The sequence below is a fragment of the Arachis ipaensis genome, chromosome B5, assembly GCF_059453495.1.
Source record: "Arachis ipaensis isolate K30076 ecotype BB chromosome B5, ASM5945349v1, whole genome shotgun sequence".
NCBI lineage: Eukaryota > Viridiplantae > Streptophyta > Magnoliopsida > Fabales > Fabaceae > Arachis > Arachis ipaensis.
The window spans coordinates 114,535,001-114,543,854 of record NC_142440.1 but is presented as its reverse complement, the minus strand read 5'-3'; the positions used below and the strand labels follow the sequence as shown (position 1 = coordinate 114,543,854).

Sequence of the window (8,854 nt, the reverse complement as noted above, 5' to 3'; positions counted from 1 at the left end):
AAAGGTGGTGCGCAGAAATCGTGACGGTTTCATTCCTTGGTAACGGCGCTAAAAACTCAATACGCACGTTCATAATCTTAGTTCTTTGTCACAACTTCGCACAACTAACCAGCAAGTGCACTGGGTCGTCCAAGTAATAAACCTTACCTGAGTAAGGGTCGATCCCACGGAGATTGTCGGCTTGAAGCAAGCTATGGTCACCTTGTAAATCTCAGTCAGGCAGATTCAATTGATTATGGAGATTTAATAATTAAAAAGATAAATAAAACGTAAAATAAAGATAGTGATACTTATGTAATTCATTGGTGAGAATTTCAGATAAGCATATAGAGATGCGTTCGTTCCTCCTGAACCTCTGCTTTCCTATTGTCTTCATCCAATCATTCATACTCCTTTCTATGGCAAGCTGTATGTTAGGCATCACCGTTGTCAATGGCTACATCCTGTCCTCTCAGTGAAAATGGTCCAATGCACTGTCACTGCATGGCTAATCATCTGTCGGTTCTCGATCATGCTGGAATAGGATCCATTGATCCTTTTGCGTCTGTCACTACGCCCAGCACTCGCGAGTTTGAAGCTCGTCGAAGCCATCCCTTCCCAGATCCTACTCGGAATACCACAGACAAGGTTTAGACTTTTCGGATCTCAAGAATGGCCGTCCATGGATTCTAACTTATACTCATTCAATCTAAGGTAGAACGGAAGTGGTTGTCAGGCACGCGTTCATAGGTTGGGAATGATGATGACTGTCACGATCATCACATTCATATTGAAGTGCGAATGAATATCTTAGAATCGGAATAAGCTTGAATTGAATAGAAAAACAATAGTACTTTGTATTAATTCATGAGGAACAGCAGAGCTCCACACCTTAATCTATGGTGTGTAGAAACTCTACCGTTGAAAATACATAAGTGATGAAGGTTCAGGCATGGTCGAATGGCCAGCCCCCAAACGTGATCTAAAGATGAAACTAAAGATGTTCCAAAAGATCTGTAAATACAATAGTAAAAAGTCCTATTTATTCTAAACTAGTTACTAGGGTTTACAGAAATGAGTAAATGATGCAGAAATCCACTTCTGGGGCCCACTTGGTGTGTGCTTGGGCTAAGCATTAAGCTTTACACGTGTAGAGGCTTCTCTTGGAGTTGAACGCCAGTTTGTAACCTGTTTCTGGCGTTTAACTCCACTTTGCAACCTGTTTCTGGCGTTTAACTCCAGAATGTAGCATGGAGATGGCGTTGAACGCCAGTTTGTGTCGTCTAAACTCGGGCAAAGTATGGACTATTATATATTGCTGGAAAGCCCTGGATATCTACTTTCCAACGCAATTAAGAGCACACAATTTGAAGTTTTGTAGCTCCAGAAAATCCACTTTGAGGGCAGGGAGGTCAGAATCCAATAGCATCTGCAGTCCTTCTTCAACCTCTGAATCTGATTTTTGCTCAAGTCCCTCAATTTCAGCCAGAAAATACCTGAAACCACAGAAAAACACACAAACTCATAGTAAAGTCTAGAAATGTGATTTTTATTTAAAAACTAATAAAAATATACTAAAAACTAACTAAATCATACTAAAAACTATGTAAAAACAATGCCAAAAAGCGTATAAATTATCCGCTCATCACAACACCAAACTTAAATTGTTGCTTGTCCCCAAGCAACTGAAAATAAAATAAGATAAAAAGAAGAGAATATACTATAGATTCCAAAATATCAATGAAACTTAGCTCCAATCAGATGAATGGAACTTATAGCTTTTTGCCTCTTGAATAGTTTTGGCATCTCACTTTATCCATTGAAGTTCAGAATGATTGGCATCTATAGGAACTCAGAGTTCAGATAGTGTTATTGATTCTCCTAGTTCAGTATGTTGATTCTTGAACACAGCTACTTTATGAGTCTTGGCCGTGGCCCTAACCACTTTGTTTTCCAGTATTACCACCGGATACATAAATGCCACAAACACATAACTGAGTGAACCTTTTCAGATTGTGACTCAGCTTTGCTAAAGTCCCCAATTAGAGGTGTCCAGGGTTCTTAAGCACACTCTTTTTTTTTCTTTGGACTTTGACTTTAACCGCTCAGTCTCAAGTTTTCACTTGACACCTTCACGCCACAAGCATATGGTTAGGGACAGCTTGGTTTAGCCGCTTAGGCCAGGATTTTATTCCTTTAGGCCCTCCTATCCACTGATGCTCAAAGCCTTGGATCCTTTTTATTTACCCTTGCCTTTTGGTTTTAAGGGCTATTGGCTTTTTGCTCTTGCCTTTTGGTTTAAAGAGCTTTTGGCTTTTTCTGCTTGCTTTTTCTTTTTCTATTTTTTTCGCCATTTTTTTCTTTTCTCTCTTTTTTTTCTGCAAGCTTTTGTATTCACTGCTTTTTCTTGCTTCAAGAATCATTTTTATGATTTTTCAGATTATCAAATAACATTTCTCCCTTTCATCATTCTTTCAAGAGCCAACATATTTAACATTCATAAATATCAACTTCAAAAGACATATGCACTGTTCAAGCATTCATTCAGAAAACAAAAAGTATTGTCACCACATCAAAATAATTAAACTAGTTTCAAAGATGAATTTGAAACCTTGTACTTCTTGTTCTTTTGTAATTAAAATATTTTTCATTTAAGAGAGGTGATGGAGTCATAGCACATTCATAGCTTTAAGACATAGACACTTAAACACTAATGATCATCTAGTAAAGACACAAACATAATTAAACATGGAGCATGGAAACCGAAAACAGAAAATAGATAGACAAGGAGATTAAGGAATGAGTCCACCTTAGTGAGGGTGGCGTCTTCCTTTTCTTGAAGAACCTATGGTGCTTTTGAGCTCCTCTATGTCTCTTCCTTGTCTTTGTTGCTCCTCCCTCATAGCTCTTTGATCTTCTCTAATTTCATGGAGGATGATGAAATGCTCTTGGTGCTCCACCCTTATTGGAACTTTATTCTCCTAGGGAGGTGTTGATTTGCTCCCAATAGTTTTGTGGAGGAAAGTGCATCCCCTGAGGCATCTCAGGGATTTCATGGTGGGGAATTTCCTCATGCTCTTGCTGAGGTCCATGATCTCTTGTTTGCTCCATCCTTTTCTTAGTGATGGGCTTGTCCTCTTCAATGAAGATGTCTCCCTCTATGTCAATTCCAGCCGAATTGCAGAGGTGGCATATGAGGTGAGGAAAGGCTAACCTTGCCCAAGTGGAGGACTTGTTAGCCACCTTGTAAAGTTCTTGAGGCATAATCTCATGAACTTCCACCTCCTCTCTAATCATGATACTATGGATCATGATGGCCCGGTCTATAGTAACTTCAGACCGGTTACTAGTAGGAATGATTGAGCGTTGAATGAACTCTAGCCATCCCATAGCCACTGGTTTGAGGTTATGCCTTCTTAATTGAACCGGCTTGCCTCTTGAGTCAATTTTCCATTGAGCTGCTTCCTCACATATGTCTATGAGGACTTGGTCCAACCTTTAATCAAAGTTGACCCTTCTTGTGTAGGGGCGTGCGTTCTCTTCCATCATTGGCAAGTTGAACGCTAGCCTTACATTTTCTGGACTGAAATCTAAGTATTTCCCCCGAACCATGGTAAGCCAATGCTTTGGATTCGGGTTCACACTTTGATCATGGTTCCTAGTGATCCATGCGTTTGCATAGAACTCTTGAACCATTAGGATCCCGACTTGTTGAATGGGGTTGGTGAGAGCTTCCCAACCTCTTCTTTGGATCTCAAGTCGGATCTCCGGATACTCATTCTTTTTGAGCTTGAAAGGAACCTCAGGGATCACTTTTTTCTTAGCCACAACTTCATAGAAGTGGTCTTGATGGACCTTTGAGATGAATCTCTCCATCTCCCATGACTCAGAGGTGGAAGCAATTGCCTTCCCTTTCCTCTTTCTAGAGGTTTCTCTGGCCTTAGGTGTCATAATTGGTTATGGAAAAACAAAAAGCTATGCTTTTACCACACCAAACTTAAAATGTTTGCTCGTCCCTGAGCAAAAGAAGAAAGAAAGTAGTAGAAGAAGAAGAAAATAGAGGAGATGGGGGAAGAACACGTATTCGGCCAAGGAGAAGAAGAGAGGGTTGTGTTGTGTGAAAATGAAGGAGTGAGGGGTTTATATAGGAGTGAAGGGGTGTAGGGTTCGGCCATTAGGGTTGGGTTTGGGAGGGAAATTAGTTCGAATTTTAAAGGTAGGTGGGGTTTATGGGGAAGAGAGGATGGATGTGAGTGGTGAAGAGGTGATGGGAAAGAGTGATTAAGGTGATTGGTGAAGGGTATTTAGGGAATAGAGTTATGAAAAGGTGTGAAGAGGAGAGAAGAAAATGTGGGGATCCTGTGAGGTCCACAGATCCTGAGGGGATCCTGTGGGGTCCACAGATCAAGTGGGGTCAAGGACTTAACATCCCTGCCCCAATTAGGCGTGTAAAACGCCCTTGCTGTGCAATCCTGGCATTTAACGCCAGACTGCTGCCTGTTTCTGGCGTTAAACGCCCAAATGTAGCTTGTTTCTGGCATTTAATGGCAGGCAGATGCTTGTTTCTGGCGTTAAACGCCAGCTTGGTGCCTGTTTCTGGCGTTAAACGCCAGACAGATGCTTGTTTCTGGCGTTTAAACGCCAGACTGCTCTCCTCCAGGGTGTACTATTTTCAATGCTATTTTTCATTATGTTTTTTATTTTTCAGTAGTTTTTGTGACTTCACATGATCATCAACCTAATAAAACACGGAAAAAAAGAAAATAAAATAGATATGATTAAATAACATTGGGTTGCCTCCCAACAAGCGCTTCTTTAATATCAATAGCTTGACAGTGAGCTCTCATAGAGCCTCACAGAAAATCAGAGCAAGGTTGGAACCTCCCAACACCAAACTTAGAGTTTGAATGTGGGGGTTCAACACCAAACTTAGAGTTTGGTTGTGGCCTCCCAACACCAAACTTAGAGTTTGACTGTGGGGGCTTTGGTTGACTCTGCAGTGAGAGAAGCTTTTCATGCTTCCTCTCCATGGTTACAGAAGGAGATCCTTGAGTTTCAAACACAAGGTTGTCCTCATTCAGTTGGAGGACCAACTCTCCTCTGTCCACATCAATCACAGCTCTTGCTGTGGCTAGGAAGGGTCTTCCAAGGATGACGGATTCATCCTCATCCTTCCCAGTGTCTAGGATTATGAAATCAGCAGGGATGTAAAGGCCTTCAACCTTCACTAACACGTCCTCTACGTGTCCATAAGCCTATTTTCTTGAGTTGTCTGCCATATCTAATGAGATTCTAGCAGCTTGCACCTCAAAGATCCCTAGTTTCTCAATTGCAGAGAGTGGCATTAAGTTTATTCCTGACCCCAGGTCACACAGAGCCTTCTCAAAGGTCATGGTGCCTATGGTATATGGTATTAAGAATTTTCCTGGATCCTGTTTCTTTTGAGGTAATTTCTGCCTATCCAATGCATTTAGTTCATTGGTGAGCAAGGGAGGTTCATCTTCCCAAGTCTCATTACCAAATAATTTGGCATTCAGCTTCATGATTTCACCAAGGTATTTAGCAACTTGCTCTTCAGTAATGTCTTCATCCTCTTCAGAGGAAGAATACTCATCAGAGCTCATGAAGGGCAGAAGGAGGTTCAATGGAATCTCTATGGTCTCTAGATGAGCCTCAGATTCCTTTGGTTCCTCAAAGGGATACTCCTTATTGGTCATTGAATGTCCCAGGAGGTCTTCCTCACTAGGATTCACGTTCTCCTCCTCCTCTTTGGGTTCGGCCACATCATGTAAGGCTATGGCCTTGCACTCTCTTTTTGGATTTTCTTCTATATTGCTTGGGAGAGTACTTGGAGGGATTTCAGTGACTCCTTTACTCAGCTGGCCCACTTGTGCATCTAAATTTCTAATGGAGGACCTTGTTTCATTCATGAAACTCACAGTGGCCTTAGATAGATCAGAGACTATATTTGCTAAGCTAGATGGATCCTGCTCAGAATTCTCTGTCTGTTGCTGAGTGGATGATGGAAAAGGTTTGCTATTGCTAAACCTGTTTCTTCCACCATTATTAAAGCCTTGTTGAGGCTTTTCTTGATCCTTCCATGAGAAATTTGGATGATTTCTCCATGAGGGATTATAGGTGTTTCCATAGGGTTCACCCATGTAATTCACCTCTGCTATTGCAGGGTTCTTAGGATCATAAGCTTCTTCTTCAAAAGATGCCTCTTTAGTACTGTTGGATGATTCCTTCAATCCATTCAGACTCTGAGAGATCATATTGACTTGCTGAGTCAATATTTTATTCTGAGCCAATATGGCATTCAGAGTATCAATTTCAAGAACTCCTTTCCTCTGAGGCGTCCCATTACTCACAGGATTCCTTTCAGAAGTGTACATGAACTGGTTATTTGAAACCATGTTAATGAGTTCTTGAGCTTCTACAGGCGTTTTCTTTAGGTGAATGGATCCACCTGCAGAATGGTCCAATGACATCTTTGATAATTCAGACAGACCATCATAGAATATATCCAGGATGGTCCATTCTGAAAGCATGTCAGAAGAACACTTTTTGGTCAGTTCCTTGTATCTCTCCCAAGCTTCATAGAGGGATTCACCTTCCTTTTGTCTGAAGGTTTGAACATCCACTCTAAGCTTGCTAAGCTTTTGAGGAGGAAAAAACTTGGCTAAGAAAGCTGTGACCAGCTTATCCCAAGAGTTCAGGCTGTCTTTAGGTTGAGAGTCCAACCATATTCTAGCTCTGTCTCTTACAGCAAATGGGAAAAGCATAAGCCTGTAGACCTCAGGATCAACCCCATTGGTCTTAACAGTATCACAGATCTGCAAGAATTCAGTTAAGAACTGAAAGGGACCTTCGGATGGAAGTCCATAAAACTTGCAATTCTATTGCATCAGAGAAACTAATTGAGGTTTCAACTCAAAATTGTTTGCTCCAATGGCAGGGATTGAGATGCTTCTTCCATGTAAATTGGAATTAGGTGCAGTAAAGTCACCAAGCATCTTCCTTGTATTGTAATTATTTTCGGCCATTCCTCCTTCTTTTTCGAAAATTTCTGTCAGATTTTCTCCAGAGAGTTGTGCTTTAGCTTCCCTTAGCTTCCTCTTCAGAGTTCTTTCAGGTTCAGGGTCAGCTTCAACAAGAATGTTCTTATCCTTGTTCCTGCTCATATGAAAAAGAGGAAAACAGAAAAGAAAAGGAATCCTCTATGTCACAGTATAGAGATTCCTTTATGTGAGTAGAAGAAGAAAATGAATTCGAACACAGAAAGAGAGAGAGAGGGTTCGAATTTTTAAGAAGAAGAGAAGTGTTAGTAGATAAATAAATAATTAGAAGGAGGTGAGAGAGAAGAATTTTCGAAAAATAAATTAAAATAAAAAATTATTTTTGTTTTTAATTTAAAATTAAAATTAGAATTCAAAAATTAAGAAAGGAAAATTGAATCAAATTAAATTAAATTTAAAAAAATTAGTTAATTTAAAAAGGAATTTTGAAAAAGAGCAAGGTGATTTTCGAAAATTAAAGAGAGAATTAGTTAGATAGTTTTGAAAAAGATATGATTGAAATAGTAAACTTTTAAAATCAATCAAAAAGTTAAGTGGTTAGTTGAAAAAGATTTGAAAATCAATTTTGAAAAGATAAGAAGTTAGAAAAGATTTTGAAATTGATTTTGAAAAAGATGTGATTGAAATTTATTTTAAAAAAGATTTGAAAAAGAAATTTAAAAAGATTTGATTATTAAAATTAAAGTTGATTACTTGACTAACAAGAAACTAAAAAGATATGATTCTAGAGTTTAAAGATTGAACCTTTCTTACTAGGCAAGTAACAAACTTAAAAATTTTGAATCAATCACATTAATTGTTAGCATTAATTTCGAAAATATGAGTTAGAAATAAGAAAAAGATTTTGAAAATCAATCATAAAGTTTTCGAAAATATGAAAGAAAAAATGAAAAGGATTTGATTTTTGAAAAAGATTTGAAAAAGATAGAATTTTTGAATTGAAAATTTGATTTGACTCATAAGAAACAACTAAATTTTAAAAAGTTTTGAAAAAGTCAACTCAAATTTTCAAAATTTATGAGTGAAAAAGGGAAAGATATTTTTTTGATTTTTGAATTTTTAATGATGAAAGAGAAAAATATCAAAAAGACTCAATGCATGAAAATTTTGGATCAAAACACATGATGCATGCAAGAACACTATGAATGTCAAGATGAACATCAAGAACACTTTGAATGTCAAGATGAACACCAAGAACTTATTTTTGAAAATTTTGAAGAGGAGAGAAACATGCAAGACACCAAACTTAAAGATTTTTAATTTTTAGACACTAACAAATTAAAAATGCATATGAAAAATAAGAAAAGACACAAAACAAGAATTTTTAAAGATCAAACAAGAAGACTTACCAAGAACAACTTGAAGATCATGAAGAATGCAATGCATGAATTTTTGAAAATGCAAGAAAAATAACAACATGCAATTTGACACCAAACTTAAAAATTGACACTAGACTCAAACAAGAAACATAAAATTTTTGGTTTTTATGATTTTATTAATTTTTTTTTTGGATTTTTCGAAAATTAATTTGGAAAAATGAAAAAGAAGAATTTTTTTTTGTATTTTTCAAAAATAAGAAATAAAAAGCTTAAAATTAAAATAAAATTACCTATTTTGAGCAACAAGATGAACCGTCAGTTGTCCAAACTCGAACAATCCCCGGCAACGGCGCCAAAAACTTGGTGCACAGAAATCGTGACGGTTCCATTCCTTGGTAACGGCGCTAAAAACTCAATACGCATGTTCATAATCTTAGTTCTTTGTCACAACTTCGCACAACTAACCAGCAAGTGCAC

At 38.1% G+C, this 8,854-nt stretch overlaps 1 non-coding gene across 1 annotated transcript; it reads left to right on the top strand.

Annotated features, from left to right (window-relative positions):
• The first annotated feature begins 6,524 nt into the window (after nt 1–6,524).
• LOC148565439 (small nucleolar RNA R71) lies at nt 6,525–6,632 on the top strand. Its single transcript, XR_015884134.1, has one exon. It is a non-coding gene; the product is annotated as a small nucleolar RNA R71 (small nucleolar RNA).
• The last annotated feature ends 2,222 nt before the right edge of the window (nt 6,633–8,854 follow it).